The sequence below is a fragment of the Lathamus discolor genome, chromosome Z (genome assembly GCF_037157495.1).
Source record: "Lathamus discolor isolate bLatDis1 chromosome Z, bLatDis1.hap1, whole genome shotgun sequence".
NCBI lineage: Eukaryota > Metazoa > Chordata > Aves > Psittaciformes > Psittacidae > Lathamus > Lathamus discolor.
Genome location: NC_088909.1, coordinates 49,984,204 through 50,003,889, shown reverse-complemented (window position 1 = coordinate 50,003,889; position 19,686 = coordinate 49,984,204). Strand labels below are relative to the sequence as shown.

Genomic DNA, 19,686 nt, shown 5'->3' with positions numbered 1-19,686 from the left:
TCCAGTGCCTAAAGGGGCCTACAAAAAATCTGGAGAGGGACTTTTTACAAGGGCAGGTAGTGACAGGACAAAGCGGGGAGGCTTTAAGCAGAAAGAGAGTAGATTTAGATTAGATATTATGAAGAGATTCTTTATTGTGAGAGTGATGAGACACTGTCACAGGGTGCCCAGAGAAGCTGTGGCCTCTTCATCCTTGGAGGTGCTCAAAGCCAGGTTAGATGAGGCTTGAGCGACCTGGTCTAGTGGAATGTGTCCCTGCCCATGGCAGGGGGTTGAAACTAGCTGTCTTTAAGGTCTCTTCCACCTCAAACCAGTCTATGATTCTGTGATATGTGTACTATTAGCAACGTAAAATAATCACAGAATCACAGAATCCCAAGGGTTGGAAGGGACCTCAAAAGATCATCTAGTCCAACCCCCCCGCAAGAGCAGGGTAACCTACAGTACATCACACAAGAACTTGTCCAGGCGGGCCTTGAATATCTCCAGTGTAGGAGACTCCACAACCCCCCTGGGCAACCTGTTCCAGTGCTCTGTCACTCTTACAGTAAAGAAGTTCTTCCTGATGTTAACGTGGAACTTCCTATGCTCCAGTTTACACCCATTGCCCCTTGTCCTATCACTGGATATCACTGAAAAAAGCCTAGCTCCATCATCCTGACACCTACCCTTTACATATTTGTAAACATTGATGAGGTCACCCCTCAGTCTCCTCTTTTGCAAGCTAAAGAGACCCAGCTCCCTCAGCCTCTCCTCATAAGGGAGATGTTCCACTCCCTTAATCATCTTTGTGGCTCTGCGCTGGACTCCTTCAAGCAATTCCCTGTCCTTCTTGAACAGAGGGGCCCAGAACTGGACGCAATATTCCAGATGCGGCCTCACCAAGGCTGAGTAGAGGGGAGAGGAGAACCTCTCTTGACCTACTAACCACTCCCTTTCTAATGCACCCTAAGATGCCATTTGCCTTCTTGGCCGCAAGAGCACATTGCTGGCTCATGGTCATCCTCCTATCCACCAGGACCCCCAGGTCCCTTTCCCCTTCACTACTTTCCAGCAGGTCACCCCCTAACCTGTACTGGTACATGGGGTTGTTCTTCCCCAGATGCAAGACTCTACACTTGCCCTTGTTAAATTTCATCAAGTTTCTCCCCGCCCAACTCTCCAGCCTGTCCAGGTCTTGCTGAATGGCAGCACAGCCTTCTGGTGTGTCAGCCACTCCTCCCAGTTTTGTGTCATCAGCAAACTTGCTGAGGGTGCACTCAGTTCCCTCATCCAGGTCATTGATGAAAATATTAAACAGCACCGGTCCCAGCACCGACCCCTGAGGGACTCCACTAACGTACATACCATTTGGCGATATTTGTGAACATGCCTTGCAGTAGGGCAAGGGTAAAATGTGTTAATGAACACTTTTAGTGGTTTAGCTCATCAGCCTGTTGATTCTCTGTCCTTGAAGTGTACCTGAGCTCCTGCTGTCTTTAATTTTGTAAGGTGGCTGGGTAGTGCATTTTGTAAGGTACTTACTACAATTCTGAGTTACATTTCTGTGATAACATAATAATTGTCCTTCATATGTGACTGTTACCAGCTAAAACTTTGGTACATAGTGTGGAAGTCTCATTGGATCTTGAGGCCTGGATATTTGCATTTATGAGAAGGTGCAGATATCTGTCAATTGATAGTAAGTCTTCAGCTGCATAAGGAGATGTATACAGAGCACAGCAGTGTCAGCCAGGATCAAATGGTTTAAATGAATTGTGGAGTACTGATTTAATTATTCTGACTTTATTTTTATTATTGTTATATATCTTGTTGGGATAGGATTCAATTTCTTACTTTATGATTTAGTTAGTAAAATATACATATAAAATTTATTTTGTATAAAAGGAACAGCTGATACACTGACTGAAATAGAGCGTCATAAGTTGTACCATCAGGTTTAAACCTAGATAAACCTAGAATTTCACTTAGGTGTAAAATGTACATTTTAAAAAGACAAGTTATGTTTGTGGAACAGACTGAAAATACCCAGAATTGCATTATGGTTGATTTTTCTGAAGTATTTAAACTCAGTCCTTTGTAAAACTGACTAATTTTTGAAACAAAACTTTCAGAATTTTAATGTGCAAAATTATGGTAACTCATGAATTACAGAGTCATAGAATAGTTAGGGTTGGAAAGGACCTCAAGATCATCTAGTTCCAACCCCCCTGCCATAGGCAGAGACACCTCACACTAAACCATCCCACCCAAGGCTTCATCCAACCTGGCCTTGAACACCGCCAGGGATGGAGCACTCACAACCTCCCTGGGCAACCCATTCCAGTGCCTCACCACCCTAAGAGGAAAGAATTTCCTCCTTATATCCAATCTAAACTTCCCCTGTTTAAGTTTGAAACCATTACCCCTTGTCCTGTCACTACAGTCCCTGACGACGAGTCCCTCCCCAGCATCGCTGTAGGCCCCCTTCAGGTACTGGAAGGCTGCTATGAGGTCTCCACGCAGCCTTCTCTTCTCCAGGCTGAACAGCCCCAACTTCCTCAGCCTATCTTCATACGGGAGGTGCTCCAGTCCCCTGATCATCCTCGTGGCCCTTCTCTGGACTTGTTCCAACAGTTCCATGTCCTTTTTATGTTGAGGACACCAGAACTGCACACAATACTCCAGGTGAGGTCTTACAAGAGCAGAGTAGAGGGGCAGGATCACCTCCTTCGACCTGCTGGTCACACTCCTTTTGATGCAGCCCAGGATACGGTTGGCTTTCTGGGCTGCGAGCGCACACTGCTGGCCCATATTCATTTTCGCATCAACCAGCACCCCCAAGTCCTTTTCCGCAGGGCCGCTCTGAATCTCTTCTTTGCTCAGTGTGTAGCCGTGCCTGGGATTGCTCCGACCCAGGTGTAGGACCTTGCGCTTGTCATGGTTGAACTTCACAAGGTTGGCATCAGCCCACCTCACAAGCGTGTCAAGGTCCCTCTGGATGGCATCCCTTCTGTCCAGTGTATCAACTGAACCACACAGCTTGGTGTCATCGGCAAACCTGCTGAGGGTGCACTCAATCCCACTGTCCATGTCAGCGATGAAGATGTTAAACAAGACCGGTCCCAACACCGATCCCTGAGGGACACCACTCGTTACTGGTCTCCAGCCGGACATTGAGCCATTGACCACAACTCTTTGTGTGCGGCCATCCAGCCAGTTCTTTATCCACCAAGTGGTCCATCCATCAAATTGATGTCTCTCCAATTCAGAGACAAGGATGTTGTGTGGGACAGTGTCGAATGCTTTGCACAAGTCTAGGTAGATGACATCAACTGGTTTACCCTTGTCCGTCAGTTCTGTAGCCCCATCACAGAAGACCACCAGATTGGTCAGGCAGGATTTCCCCTCAGTGAAGCCATGCTGGCTGTCACCAAGCACCTTGTTGTTTTTCATGTGCCTTAGCATGCCTTCCAGGAGAATGTGCTCCCAAGATTTTACCAGGCACAGAGGTGAGACTGCCTGGTCTGTAATTCCCTGGGTCTTCCATTTTCCCCTTCTTGAAAATGGGGGTTATATTTCCCTTTTTCCAGTTGTTGGGAACTTCACCTGACAGCCATGATTTTTCAAATACGATGGCCAGTGGCTTAGCAACTTCATTTGCCAGCTCCTTCAGGACCTGCGGATGGATTTCATCAGGTCCCACGGACTTGCGCGCGTTCAGATTCTTCAGATGGTCTCGAACCAGATCCTCTCCTACAGTGGGCCCAAGGTCTTCATTCTCACAGTCCCTGCATCTACATTCTAAGACTTGGGTGGTGCAGTCAGAGCCTTTGCCGGTGAAGACTGAGGCAAAGAAGTCATTCAGAACCTCAGCCTTTTCCAAATCCTGTGTAGCCAGTTCTCCCGAAAGCTTCCTCAGGGGGCCTGTGTTGTCCCTAGTCTGTTTTTTGTTTGCTGCGTACCTTTAGAATCCCTTCCTGTTATCCTTAACATCCCTGGCCAAGTTTAATTCTAACTGGGCCTTAGCCTTCCTAACCTGGTCCCTAGCTTCCCGGACAACATCCCTGTACTCTACCCAGGCCGCCTGTCCTTGGCTAAACAAGTAAGTGGCTGATAATGTAAGTATGCAAAAAAACGGTTTGAGTTTGAGTTGAACAAGATATTTTAGGCTTCAGAGCCTAAATACTTTTTGAGATAGTATTTCCCAATTCAAGCATACAAGTTCCAAAGTTTAAAAGGTCAGGAATATGGTAAGTATATAGGCAAGTATTGCTGTCCATTGGAGGATGTGGGTAATTTGAAAACCAAGTGAAATTGCAGGAGGTTACGTGGCTAACTTTCCAAAATACAGCATATGTGTGCAGAATAGAAGGCAGTTCTGGAGATAGATACCCTACAAAGCAGCTGTCTGAGAATTTTCTTCAGACAGACTATGCAGTAGATCATATTTTACTGCTGGGTCTTCAGCATATGGGAAACTAATAAAAGCATCTTTGATCCTCTTTCATATGGAGCTTGTACCATATGCACCTGTGGTCCTTCTGATGGCCTGGTTTGGGGGTGACATTATTGCAGGGCTGCAGACAAGACGCAGAGCATACAGTGCTTCTGGTGTATGTTACACTGTTGGAGATTCTCAAATAATGGAATGACATTTTGGTAGTAAATTACATCCCATATAAGGCAGTTTTAAACTGTCATTTATAATAAAACTTACAGAAAAACAAGTGCAAAAATATCATAGTGCAAGTTACTACTTTTTTTTTTTTTTTAAGCATGAAAGCAGGTTTAAATACAGGCGTGTAGTTCTTAAATCATCATTTTCACCTCACCTCTTTTTTTCCTTTTCCTAGCCCAGATGACAAGTTAAGTGTCAGTTTGATTGTGAGTGTAGATGTTTGAGTTTTAACTTGAATTTACTTTCTTGGTTTGTTTTGAAAACCTCTAAAATCTTAATCTTGTAGGTTTTAGTTGAGTGAAAAACTTGAAGTTCATGATAACTTTTCCTTAATTGGCAGAGTAAGTTCACAAAACTGATGGCTAAATAAAGTGTGTATTCTTCTGCTAAGAAGGCACACAGAGATAAAGTATTTTTAGAATTGCGTAAGTTAATGGAAGAATTTGCCATCTGTTTATAATCTTATGAATCTCCTTGTAATGTCATATGAGTGCAGTAATGACTGTATGATCCTTTCATTGTGATGTAAAACAACTGATACTATAAATGAGCCCACTGTTCTTGTTTACTTGGCCATGTATGAGTTCCTGACTTGCACTGTTCACTTCTTCACAGAAGCAATATTAGATACAGAAAAATAGTATGTAATTTCTGTTGTCACAGTTGCCAGCAACATAATCACAGAATGGTTGAGGTTGGAATTAACCTCTGGAGGTCACCTGGTCCAACCCATCTACTCAAGCAGGGCCACCTAGAGCCAGTTGCTTAGGACTCTGTCCAGACAGTGTTTGAGTATCTCTAAGAATGAAGACTGTACCACCTCTCTGGGCAACCTGTACCAGTGCTCAGTCACCCCTGAAGGTCAAATGTGTGTTCTTATGTTCAGGCAGAGCTTCTTGTGTTTCAGTTTGTGCCTCTTCCCTCTCATCCTGTTAGTGGGGACCACAGAAAAGAGCCTGGCTGGGCCTTCTCTTCACCCTCCCTTCGTGTATTTATATACATTGGTAAGTCCTCTTTTTTGCAGGCTGAACTGTCCTGCTTCTGTCAGCCTTTCCTCATATGTGAAGTGCTCCAGTCCCTTCAGCATCTTTGTGTCCTTTGCTGTAGTGTCTCCAGTATGTCCATGTCTCTCTTGTACTGGGGAGCCCAGCACTGGTCATAGTATTCCAGGTGAAGCCTCACCATTGTTGAGTATCACCTCTATCAGCCTGCTGGCAGTACTCCTCTGCATATTGCCCAGGGAAGTTGTAGCTGCCCATCCCTCGCAGTATTCAAGGCCAGACTGAATGGAAGCAACCTGCTCTAGAAGGTGTCCCTGTCCATGGCAAGGGATTGGGATTTTTAAAGTCCCGTCCAACCCAAACCATTCTATGATTCTATGAAAAAAGAGCTTTTTCTTTCATCCCCTTTTAAAAATATATACAGGGGTTTTTGATTGTCACTGCATATTTAGTAGGGACTTTACTGACCTGTTTAGATGGTGTGCTGGCCTATGTATTAATTTAGAATTTGAAGTATGTGTGACTATTTCATGCTTTTACTTGCCATGTGGTTTTCTGTACACTTATCAATTCTGAATTTTCTTGATCTTGGGATTAGTGGGTGTGTGCATAGAATTGCTTGTCTGGGTCCAAATGCAGAATTGGGGTCATGATTAGTGTTATTGAAGTCCTAATAGTTGTGTGTCAGCAAGAGAGGGTGTCCAGGGAAACTGTATGAGACAGAGTTTACAGTATAACTAAGAAAGAGTGTCGTGGTTTAAACCAATCCACACAGGTCGTCCACTCAGCCCCTCCCCCGACCCTCCCCACTCCCGGAGGGATGGGGAGGAGAATCAGGAGAATGTAACTCCCACGGGTTGAGATAAGAACAACCCAGTAACTAAGGTATAACACAAATCACTGCTGCTACCGCCAATGATAATATTGATAAGAGAAAATAACAAGAGAATACGATACCACCGCCGAACGAGTTCGACCCCCCCGAAGAGAGAGAGTGCACTTCCGGGTAACTCCCAGTTACCTCCCTGGGCATGACGTGCTGTGGTATGGAATACCTCTTTGGCTAGTTTGGGTCAGGTGTCCTGTCTCTGCTTCCTCCCGGCCTCCCTTCGTCCCCAGCAGAGCATGAGACTCACAGAGTCCTTGGCCAGAATAAACATTACTTAGCAACAATTAAAAACAATCGGTGTTATCAGCTCTCTGCCCAGGCTGGAAGTCAAAACACAGAGCTTGCACCAGTTACTAAGAAGGACCAAAACGGCTCCTGGTAAACCCAGGACAAAGAGATAATAGGAATTTTTTCTTTGTTTTAAAGTGTTTTACTGAAATCCAAGTGGCAAAATAACTCCCAAGTCTCTTCTGGCACCTGGTACTTGGATGTTGTCTCTTTTGAAAGTACCAAAATGGTGCTATTAAGTCTATTTCTGTAGTGTAGACAAAAAGGACCAGGTAGTAATCTTTCATTTCTGTTTTAAGACAACACATTGAGCAAATGTTGGAGCCTTTGGGCAAATAGAAGGAAGAATTGAGGATTGATTAGCATGGCCAAATCTAGTTGGTAGTTGACTGCTGAGGATTATTACTTCATTGTATTACTAATCAATTTGGCTTATCTCCATTTCTGAGCGAGTAGGCCAGTGTATCTTTTGTCTTGAAGAGCTCAGGTTTGGACTCCAGACCACTAAGAGAAGCAATTTCTTACAGATACTTTGCTTGTATTACCATGTTATTTCTCTAAATCCAGATTCTTCTCTGCAGACTACAAGTTGGTAAAAACTACTGTTCTGAGTCTGTAAGTTACATGCAGGAGATGTAGGTGGTAATGTGCTGGCTGATAGTTCTGGATGACAAGCCAAACTGAGTTTGTTAGAGTAACAACAGAATAAGTATTTTTTCAGAATACGGATTAGGTGAAGTTTTCTCTGGTATGCTGAACAATATTTCTAATTGTTGGAGAAAAAATGTTCTCTTTTGAACACAGGTTTTTTGTTTTTTTTTTTTTTTTTTTCCCCCAGACTGCTTAGCTGGTAGGGCTTTACTGTCTTGAGAAATGAATAGGAATTAGCATTAAACTAGGGCTGCACTGTTTAATAGTATCTTTTTTCTCATTCCATCTTTTCATTTTTCTTCACTTTATAATTATAGGCAGTCTTTAGCTGCACAGGGTTATTAATTATGTTTATTATTCTGTTACATTGATTGGTTCTTTGAGACTTTACTCATGGCAGTCCCTTTATTAAATTATTTCTGCTATATAATACAATCCTAGTCAATTAGAATGATGGTATTTGAATTAGAGGTTTTCTTTGAATGCATTCTTAATTTGGCCTCTAGAATGGTAGGCCAGTGGTAATAGTCTGATATCAATCTGATCCAGTTTTCAAGTCTTTGCTTGGTAACGTATCAGTTCAGAAATCAGGGCACATATTGATTAGATTAAAATGTATTTTTTTCAGTGTGAAGAAGAGCTAGATTTTTAGTAGGGTTTACTCTGGGATATCATGGCAATTTTTCATCAGTTTTCTGTTGCTTCTAACCCCATCCCCATTATGTTATGTATATAACTGTACTCTGCATATATCTATGTTTTAAAGACAGGTCAAACTAAATGCCTCATAGCTTTCTTGTTTTGGAAAACTGTTCAGGGCATCTTTGAAATACATATAACAGAAAAGATGAGAATACTATGTTGCCAAGCAGGAGAAGTTTTTTATAGCCTTCAGATAGCATTACTTAATATAATGATGCGTGGGAATGCAACTAGTGAAATTTCGTACCTAAAATTCTTGACAGAGCTGTCAATTCTGTATCTTGACTGGCTGTTTGAAGCCATATGGGAAAACTCTGAAAGTAGTTTTCTCAGAAACTGGTTTTCTTGCTAAGGGGTGTATATGTAATGCAGATATGCTAAATTCCCTCTGCTAAATGCTGGCAAATCTACAGAAATGCTCTGAAACACATGCATCCTATGGTGGTTATGAGAAAAAAGAAGAGAATTGGTGTGCTCTATGTGTGTCATGGGAGAAAAATTCTTTTTGATACCAGAATAAATGCAAAATAAGGAAGAACACAGCTCAAACAGAAAGAATCTTTCAGTTTCTTGTTAGCGGCTGGTCCACTAGTCATTCTTACAGTCTCAAAGAGAGGCCACAAAGACAGTGGGCATTGTCACAATGAATTGTGACCCAACTTGCATTAGATGTTGCCATCACAGACAGTAGCAAAGAGATTGCAAATGTTGAAAGATGTAGTAAAGACAGAGTTTTATGCATACTGAGATTTATTAATAGCCAGCTACAGCACAAATGAATCTTGTTTAATCTTCCCTTCACCCAGCTTTGTTAGTAGGTATTCTGTTTATAATTTTTAGTTACTACATTTTGAGGTTTTTTTTTTTTAATGAGTTTCTTCATAACCCTCTTATCTTCTTCTGCCTTCTACCAAGAACATGTAAATGATAAAGGTTGGAAGGTGAATTTTGAGAATATTTAAAAACAGTGGAAACATCTGTTCTTTTTCTACATGCTAAATACCATATTTTAAGGTTATAAGAGGGTACCGTGCTTATCTTTTGCAACTTTCTCTGTAATACAAACTGTAATTTTTCTTCAATATGTAAAAGAGCTTTTGAAACAAGTATCTTATTGTGATTTCAAGGCATGAAATGACAGGTAATTTCTAGGGTATTTTTTATGATTAATAAAAATGTGTGCCTTGTCTATAATTAAAATCTGTCTAACTTCATTTTCCCACCATCGGGTCTTGCTGTATCTTCTCTTGCTAGATAAAAGAGCCAGTCAGCTATGTCTTCTCCATTAAAAAGTGCTCTTAGAATGGTGCATATATTTACTCTAACTCTGTGCCCACAAATTTCCCAGAGAGAGGGAGAGATAGAGCACAACACCTCTTTTACCTTTTGCACAAAGTGAATCACTGAATACTAGGGTTTTAGAAACTTGAATGCTGTATCTGATGTTTGTCATATAGTTCCTTTCTGTCTGCTTTCAAGCTAGCTTCTTACCAGTTAAAATACATGTAAAGATGAAAACCTGCAGTAACTTCATTTAGGGAAAGTCTTTTGAAGTTGTTTCTTCTCAGAACTAATCTTATTCTACACATTTCATGTCTTATTTCTTTTGTTTCCTCCCTTTTGAAGTACACCGGTACTGTTTCATGTGTGTCTCTTACTTTTTTCAAGTTCAAAGATGTGAGGGGTTTTGTTTTCAATGTTGAATGAAGAAGTCTGAAAATACCGTTTTTGCTGACATATGTGCAAGTAAGGTTTGCTGAAGAGAGATATAGGATTTGATCCTTGCAGAAAAGAATGGGAAGTCAGAGAAAGTTAACCTTCCAGGAAAGAGCCGATCTTGGATGAAGAATCTAGTTCATCCTACGTATTACCAAATAAGATTGCTTTAGCTACGTAATTTGTGCAGCTTTTCCTTGTAGAATTTAATCTCAGTCTATATTTTTAATACACTTCTAATATTCAAATTCTGTCTGAGAGGTGACTGAGGTACTGGCTTTTTGGCTTGCTCCTCTTGCTTTTTCTAGCATGAATTACAAGCTGAAACTCCCAGTTTATGAAGTTAAAACACTTTTTGCTTTTATTTTATTGCCTCCTAAAGATACTGATATAATTAGAGAAAGTTTTGGTGGGGGATCCAAGAGTTGCACAGCAAACATAATGCATGGCCTGTTGCTCTTGTCAGTGCCTCTCTATCCCACTCACTTGGTTTAGCCACTTGGCTGGGTATTTGGCCCAATCTGCCTTTGGTCCCTTGGCCTTATAGTGCCTTCTTTTGCGACTAAGAGACAAAACCATATAAATATTTTCTCCCTGTTTTTTAAGCTTTCAGATTTTTTTTGCTTTGAAAATTGTGTTGTATTTGGTCAGTCTTTTTACAGGAGCCTGTAAATTCACTGTCCATCTACCTGACACAGTCTAACCCTTTGCTTGGTCTTACCTTACAGCTGCGACTCTTTCTATTTAGAGACAATCATAGCATGTGGTACTACAAAAGGGCCTAGAAGATTCTTGTCTATTAGTGAAAAACATAGTTGTTTCTTACCTTCTTGTTTTATTTGTCTGTTTGCTTATGGTCTTGCAGTAGCTGTAGGATTAAGGCAGAATCACGTTTGATGTTGCGTTACAGTATTGTGACTAGGCAGATAAAATCCATCCAATGATTCTTTTCTTATGACTACCTGACTAAGATACATCATTGCAAAACTATCATTAAGGTTGCAAAGTCTGGTCTTAAAATTTAGTAATAGGCACTGTAGTTGACTGCAACCTCTGTTTAACTTGGGTGTGCATGTGTTGTGACTATTACAGACTTCCATGCTTTTTCAGAAGAACTTTCAGAAAAAACTTTGTTTTATGGATAGGTGCACGTACGGATGTAGGTAAGGTTTTTTTGCTTGTTATATAGCATTTTTATAGTATCTACTCTGAGTTGCGTTTAATTTGAAGATTTGGCTAGTACTGTCAGCTGAAGATAGAATTTGCAGCTTGTATATCTGTATAAAAATTAAGTTTTACAGGTCTTAAATCTGCCATTGAAGAGTACATTTCACTGGAACCACAAAATGCCTCAGTAGTTCATTTATAAAGCAGGGATACTGACTTATATTAAAGTTGAATATGTGCTGTAGGGGGGACAGAGTTTGAAATACTGTATACCATCATGTTTTTCTGTTGCTATTAAAAATGTGGTAGAGGATGGTAGTCAGAAACCTTATGCAGCCAGTGTTAAAATCCATCAGCTTCACTGCAGACTTCCTCACCCACGGAGTAGGTGAGGAAGGTACAGTGAGGTCTGCTGAAAAGAAGCTGCAACATCCAGAATTTCCTTCGAAGATATTCATGCCATCTTAATACAGCTAAAGTCAGTATTAACAATAAAGAATAGAAATCAGTATGTTCATGCAGTCATCTCCAGTGTCCCCAGTGCTAGAGTTTCCCATCAGTAGGAAGCTGGTGTTTGATCTGGGGTTCATGTTAAAGGAAACACTCTCTTCCTGATTACAGAATATTTCTATGATGAAGACCCTACCTGTGATGATTATGCTATCTCTTAAAACATGCACCTTTTTTTCTGTTTTAATAGTTGTTTGCTATGTTGAGTACACTTCTGGCTTCATCATGCTGGTGTCTCCTCTGCACTGGCATGCTTTCCTTAAGCAGATGGTGAGAGTTTTTGAAGGAGTTCACAGTCAGACATGTTTTGTCATCCTTCCCTTGGCCTCTTACCTAAATTATTTTCATCATCACAGCAAGCAAAATTGACATTTTCATATATAATTTGGAGTTTAGATTCTGCAGTGCTGAGTGTGCTGATGACAACTGGAATTAGCATGTTAGGCTGTAAATTTTAAAGAGCAGACTTACTGGTTTGCTCTAGCTTTATGTTGGTGTGACATAGGTCTGAAGTTAGTGTGTGTAGACCAATGGTTTTCTTAACGTGAAATACACTTACAGTCCTATCTCATCCATGCAAAACTGATAGTTAATTTATTAAGAGCATACATAAGTATTGAAGTACTTTCTTTAAATGAAAGCTCTTTATGTAATTCTAAGTACATTTTTTTTTCAATTTGTCTGTTGCAGGATGAAGGGAGGGGACCCCCCAAACTTTAAAATATGGATATTCTGACTTTATTTTAACATAATGAGGAATACTTGGTCTTCAGTGGAGGGGCTGAGGGAGTTACTCTTTCAAGAATTAAACTGAGTGAAATGATAATCGATACTCATTTTCCTCAGGTTATTTGGTTAGAACAGCTGAAATAAGTGTATTGTAAGTGAAAGATCTGCACCAGAAAAATCCTTACGTAATGGATTATTTTCTCAAAATACTTCGTTAATTGGAAAACATTTTTAAATGTTTTGTGTGAGTGTGGTACATACTGTTTTAATCATATGAGAAGAAGATTTGCCAAAGATGTCTTTTATATCCCATTATCTCTCCCTTCACTGTTCATAACAGCATCAATGATAGTAATATTTACATAAATACCTCTTTCCGGTTGTTCCAGGAAATGTTTTCATCTTTAAAGTTGGACTGTTCCTCTCAGATTAGAGGGGAAAAATAGCTAAAATGGATGAGTTAGTATCTCAGTTAATCAGAGAAATCTCTAATCTCATTTGTTATAACAGAACTTAATTTTTCTCTCTCTGTAATCGTTACCTTCAGGGACAGGATCGGTTTCTTTCCAGGGTACATGGGGGCAGAGACATGCTTAATTTTCCCCCTTACCTCAAGCAGTCACATCGTCCAGTGCACTCTCTGAATTTGTCAGGCTCTGTCTTTAAACTGTCTAATAGTTTTTGCTCAAGCTAAGCCTGTTTGAGGGTAGTTCTTGAACCTCATTTTGCCAGCTGTCATAAACCTACTTCTTCAAGAACGGACTGAAGGCTGGGTTGTCCAGAATGCCCCTGTTATGCATCTTTCTGTAGTGTTAGTTACTCTTAATAGAATAATAATAGAAGTTTAGACTTTGGAATCTTTAATTACCAATGCTGAGTTAATGTAACCTTTTAACTAAGTAAGCACTCCAGCACTGATGTAGTGAAGCAGAACTTACTTGTAAGAGTGATTGCTGTGTGAACTGACACAGTGCTCTTACAGATATGCCAGCTTTGATAGAAATAGATGAGGGGAGTGTAAGTCTGAAAAATAGTGCCATTACATTTGAATACTATTTTGTTTTCTTTTTACAAAAAAAGCTTTATAGAAACAAGCATATAGATGTTGTTCTCAGGATATGAAAGGCATAATCTCATGTCCAGTAACATCTAAGTTACCACAAATAATGATAATTTTGAACTGAATGGCCTCTCAAAATAGGGAGTGAAGTACTCGAAAATAATGGTTGGGCCAGTACCCATGGAGTATGAAACCAATTTCTGTATTACTGTAACCATCGTACTTTATCTGAAATAGGTTCTTAGGCTGCTGCCTAACAGGACACTGTTCTCTGTGGTACTTGTAAAGAGAGTGAGTAAGAAGTTTTTTTTTTGATGTTTTGTTATGCAGTTTTTAAAAACTGCATGAAAAAGAGGTCAATTGCAGTGCTTTAGCCTGTCCTCACACTGCCTGTGAAGCAAAGTAACTGTAGATGCACTTAAACTACCCTGAAGTGCCTCTTTGAGTATTGATTCAATCAGGAGGCTTGGATGTTACTTCTCAGCTATGCAAGTCTAAACACGCATTCTGTGCCCTAGGAAGCTGCTGGCAATCAAGAATAGAGATGTCTGTATTAATCAAGTCCTTCAGCACTGTCAATATGACAAGAGGTAGATTATTAGAAACATTCAGTTTTGTGCAAAGTTTTTAATTTTCTAAAGGAATATTAAGATTTATTTTCAGCTGTGCTCACATTAGTAATGTCACTAGAGGCCAGTCCAACCAAACTGATACATGTGTTGTGAACTAGATGAATAAGATTTAGTATCATCCCATAATTTTCTTAATACATGTTTATTTTCTCAATATTTACAATGTGTGACCTAGCTATTCTAAAGGTTACACTTCCTGGCTTCTACTTCTGACTGTGGCCACAAACTCAGTTTGCTTTAAAACTCTCATCACTCAGGTTGGAAAGCTTCAACAGCCCCTTAGCAACTTCAGGGTGATGGACATTTGCGCTCTAAAAAGGCACATGTTTTCCTTATTTATTTATTTATTTCCCTTTAAAGAGAAAGTCCAGACAGACAAACTCAACCATAACCAATTGACAAAGGGAGAAATAGAATCATAAAATCATAGAACTGGAAATCATAGGATTGGAAAGGACCTTAAGATAACCCAGTTCCAACCCCCCTGCCATGGACAAGGATGCCTCACTTCTAGACCATGTCACCCAAGGCTCTGTCCAGGCTGGCCTTGGAATGCTGCCAGGGATGGAGCATTTACCACTTCTTTGGGCAACCTGTGCCACTGCCTTACCACCCTCACGGTAAAAATCTTCTTCCTTATATCTAACCTGAACTTGCCCTGTTTAAGTTTGAGCCCATTCCAACATCCTTGTAGGCCCATGCTGGAAGGCTGCTATGAGGTCTCCATGCAGCCTTCTCTTCTCCAGGCTGAGAAGTTAGAACTTTCTCAGCCTATTTTCGTACAGGAGGTGCTCCAGTCGCTGATCATCCTCGTGGCCCTCCTCTGGACTTGTTCCAACAGTTCCATGTCCTTTTTATGTTGAGGACAGCAGAACTGCACACAATACTCCGGGTGAGGTCTCACGAGAGCAGAGGGGCAGGATCACCTCCTTTGACTTGCTGGTCACGCTCCTTCTGATGCAGCCCAGGATATGGTTGGCTTTCTGGGCTGCGAGCGCACGCTGAGGCCAGCTCATGTTCATTTTCTCATCGACCAGCTCCCCCAAGTCCATCTCCGCAGGGCTGCTCTGAATCTCCTTCTAGACGTCAGGATGAAACTCTAATTTTGAGAATTCTTTTTCTTGCTTTTTGCTAAGTTCTAACCAGCCTTTTCTTTGTCTGAGAGGCTAATAGTGGATATTTCAGGATGTTCATGATCTTTTCTGTGTATCTATAGTGCCTTGTTAAATTATATTTAACCTACAGTTCTGATTAATTGCATTTGCCCGCGTGTTCCAAATCGTGTATGTGTTCTGAATATAGTGTAATTATTCTCTCATTAACTGAAGACTGTTTTTTATGTTTTAGTATTACACAGAAATGAAGTATGTAATACTCTATTTAGGGAAAGCTAGGTGTTCTGAAAACAAAAATCTTGCAAGAGAATGGAGTGCAAGAATCTAAATGAAATAATTAGATCTTAATATGTTCAATTTGAGCTGTAATACGATCAGCTATTTCATGCCTGCCTGAATGTCTGGCACTTATAAAAACCTCAGTCATGTTGATTTTGTGTGTCCAGGCAGTATATCCATCCTGTAATTCTTGCAGGTTCAGTGCTTTTTTTACTGGAATGTTTACAACATTTTCTAAGGGAAATACAGATGCCGAATCATGAATTATCCATGGATGACAAACAGTGGTTTATGTGATGCCTGGCATCGTGCTTGCACTGTGGTAAGAAATAAGCTGTTTGTGCCACATTCAGTGAATTCTGAGGGCAGCAGTACTAATTTCTTATAGTTCCTGTGATGATGTGTTCATGATATTAGATAGCCTTTTGGAAGCTTCACCTTCTAGAAGTGGGTCACTTGTATGAAAATTCCAGTTTTCCCTCTAAAATTAAAACAAGCTTCCAGTTTTCATGAGTGTAGAGACAGGTACACGTAAGTACAATAATAAAATATCCCCTTTCCCTGCTTCAGTACTGACTTTCCATCTCCTTACTTAAAAATACTGAACCCCTGCTCCAGAAGTTTTTAAAGGCTGAAGTTGAAAGAATTGGGAAGACATTTCAGGTGATTATGTATTTTCTGAAGTTCTGTTTCCTCTTTGGAGTTTCCCCACCCTGTTTTTTGTTTGGTGGGTTTTTTTTGTTGTCTTTTTTTTTTTTTTTTACAGTATTCTCACTTATTTTCTTTTATTAATTTAAAGTCCCTGCCATTTTTTATGTTTTGCTTTTTTTTTTTTTTTTTTCATTTTGAGTTTCTCAGTCACTTTAGCTCTGGTTTTGGTCGTTTGGTTGCAGCCCCTCAATATGCCTGTTCTGGACATCCTGTCTGCTTTCACTTTCAAATTGTAGTTCTCAGTTTTTGAGACTGAGACACTGATTCTTGTATAGCTAAGGCGATTGTTTTCTCCTTGACTTTTTTTTTTTTTTTTATCCTGAATTCCTTTGCCAAAGAACAGGTTTTTGATTCCTTATTGAAGACTATAAAATGAGTATCTTTATGTAGTTGACGAAGGGGAAGACTTTTTTTTTTTTTGGCAATAATATAGAAACTTGCCATGTTTATCTGATTCCTTGAATTTCTTCTCAATTTGGTGTAATTTGTAGTATGTTTAAGGACAGTCAAAAGTGAAAGGAAGAAACCGATGAAAATACGTGAGAAAGAGACGACAGAATGGTGGAAGCTAATTTTGGCTATGTGAAATCCTTTATTTGATTGGAGATCATGCTTAAAGTTCGTATTAGATAAGCTGTGAAAGCTGACTTGACATTTAGCGTACATAGGCTTTTTGCAGAGGGGGACTTTGATCCAAACATTTTAGTACAGTTATGTTAAATTGCTGATCATCTTATCCTAATACATAAAATATTATGCTTTACTACTTATCTACTATTTAGTATAGGAAACAGTCTGGTGGACAGGACAGTGGGCATGAGCTGAAAGCACTTGTTTTACATTGGAGGAGAATGACTGTGGATATCACAGACCAGAGATGATGTATTTATATACCTGTAAAGGTGTTAGCAATCTATGGATAGAGAGTCATATCCTGTCAAATTAGGGGATATGACAGCTCTTTAGCATGGATCTGCCTCTGGGACAAGCATGGATGGCCACTGGGAAGCACTATGTAAGGGATATAGGGATGGTTTAGTAGGTATAACACCTTACGTTTTCTATGGCTGAGTATTGAGTGAGTGCTGGAAGGGAGAAGTGCATTGGGTCTTGCATGCCTGTTACCCCCAGCTGTCATGGTATCCTCTTCAGAAGCCTGAGTGGAACAAAATGGACATGGGAACTGAGGGTTACTACGGTTGTGGAAAGCTTCCTCACATTTTATTGCCCTGAATCATTTGCCTTAGGGTTCAGGGGGCATATCTGAAGCATTTTCGTATGTGCTTGATACTGATTTTGTTTAGCATTTATGTTATTCCTTTCCTTGCTTGTACCTGTTTTTTGTTTCCTAAGTGTAACCCTGAGGTCTAGTAAGTGCCAGAGATACCAGTGACAACTTACAGCATTAAATTACAGTACGTTTTCAGAAGTGTTTATTATTGTAGTGGCAAGGTAGCTTGCACATTTCTAAGCTACTGATAAGAAATTGTAAAAAAGAAGCTAAGACAGTAACTAAAACCATGGTTTTGTTTTCATGCTAGCTATGGAGAAATACATTCCCCCTCCCCAGTAAATGCTTTTCAGGTAATGTATTGCAGATTCTGGCACCATATGGTCTCTCCCAACATTTGTTTTCTGTATCAAATTTTATATTAGAAGTTAAAATAATTTTTTAGTCCTTTCATTTTAGAAAAAATAGGCTCTAGAATATGTACCACTTCATGGTTACCAAATGCTATGCCTCAACACAAATGCTGTATAGAAGCATGTCACCACTCTCAAAAGGTAATTGGTATTTCGGGATGTTGAATGTCATTTAGCTAAACATGACCATAGCAAAATACATGATACGTTTTTCTTTCAAGAAAACAAATAAGACCATTTTGAAGTCTGAGGAAGCATGCTCATTGTTAATCAAAACTTGTTCTCATACAACTATATTTAAAACAGAAACAACGCATGAATTATACAGGAAAACAAACTCATTTTAAGGTAAAGCAGTATAAAAAAAGAGTTATGGCAGCTGTTCAGCTATAAACTCTCAGGCCACTATGCTGCCACATATATAGTATTTGTTTTGAGCCTTCTACAATATTCCTGGACAGATATGTATTGAAAGTGAAATAGAAGGCAGAAATTTGAATTTCTTTACTTTGGATGGTTTGGTTTTTATGCTACATACAGTACACTGTTTGGGAGCTTTAGGAAAGTTTTTAAAATTCAGGCTTCCTGGGATATTGTTCTTGTCTCTAGAGCACTCTTTTATAACTCTGGATAAGCTGCTAACCTGATTAAGGCTTGATTTCTGTGTTACTGCAATGAACTGTTTAAGTAACTGAGAGAAAGTCTTTTCTGAATTGAGGAGTGTAGGGCTTGAACCTTAGTGACTGTGATATGAAGAGCCGTCGTATTCCAGAGCTTGCTCACCGTTTCCGTGACCTTAGTGAGGAGGTGTTTTTTCAAAATAGATGGTATTGTTTCCTGATGCCTGCTTTGGGATGCTCCTGCCATTAGCCCATATATCAGCATTTGGGTCCTTCTCTGTTGATCATTATCACTTTTGATAGGGTTCTTTAACTGAACTAAACTTTAGGGAGAACAACTGTGAGGGACATTCCTGTGGGGATCTGTTACAGATCACCTGATCAAGAAGACTCTCTGGATGAAGTGCTCTATAGACAGATAGGAACAGCCTCATGCTTGCAGGCCCTTGTCCTCATGGGGGACTTCAGCCACCCTGGTAGCTGTCGGAGGGACGGTACGGCCCAGCAGAAGCAGTCTGGGAGGTTCCTTGATTGTGCAGAAGACAATTTCCTTCTGCAAGTAATAAAAGGAGTTGACAAGGAGAGGTGCTGTGCTTGGCCTTGTGCTCACCAACAGGGAAGGGCTGGTTGGGAATGTGACGCTCCAGAGCAGTATTGGTTGCAGCGATCATGAGATGGTCGAGTTCGAGGTCCTCAGGACAGTGAGAGGAGCATGCAGCAAGCTCACTGCCCTGGACTTCAAGAGAGCAGACTTTGGCCTCTTCAGGAACCTGCTTAATAAGGTTCCATGGGATATAGCCCCAGAGGGCAGGGGAACCCAAGACTGCTGGTTGATATTCAAGGATCACCTGCTACAAGCTCAGGAGTGCTGCATCCCAACTAGAAGGAAGTGCAGCAGGAGGGCCAGAAGACCTCCTTGGATGGATAAGGAGCTGCTGAGGAAAATTCAAATGAAAAAAGAGGCTAATAAAAGGTGGACACAAGGACAGGCTGCCCAGGAAAAATACAGGGATGTTGTCTGGGAAGCTAGGGACCAGGTTTGGAGGGCTAAGGCCCAGTTAGAATTAAACTGGCAAGAGATCTGAAGATAACAGGAAGGGGGTCTATAGGTACATTGCAAGTAAAAGACAGACTAGGGACGATGTGGGCCCTTTCCTGAAGCTATCAGGAGAACTGGCTACCCTGGATTTGGAGAAGGCTGAGGTTCTGAATGCCTTCTTTGTCTCAGTCTTCACTGGCAAATGCTCTGACCACAACACCCAAGTCTTGGAAGGCAGATGCAGGGACTGTGAGGATGAAAAGCTAGCGCCGA

The 19,686-nt window shown here is 40.5% G+C and overlaps 1 protein-coding gene across 1 annotated transcript in view; it reads left to right on the top strand.

The window, feature by feature from the left end:
* The window catches only part of COMMD10 (COMM domain containing 10), a 121,738-nt gene that overhangs the window by 4,678 nt on the left and 97,374 nt on the right, over positions 1-19,686 (top strand). The gene's annotated exons all lie outside the window — the stretch shown is intronic.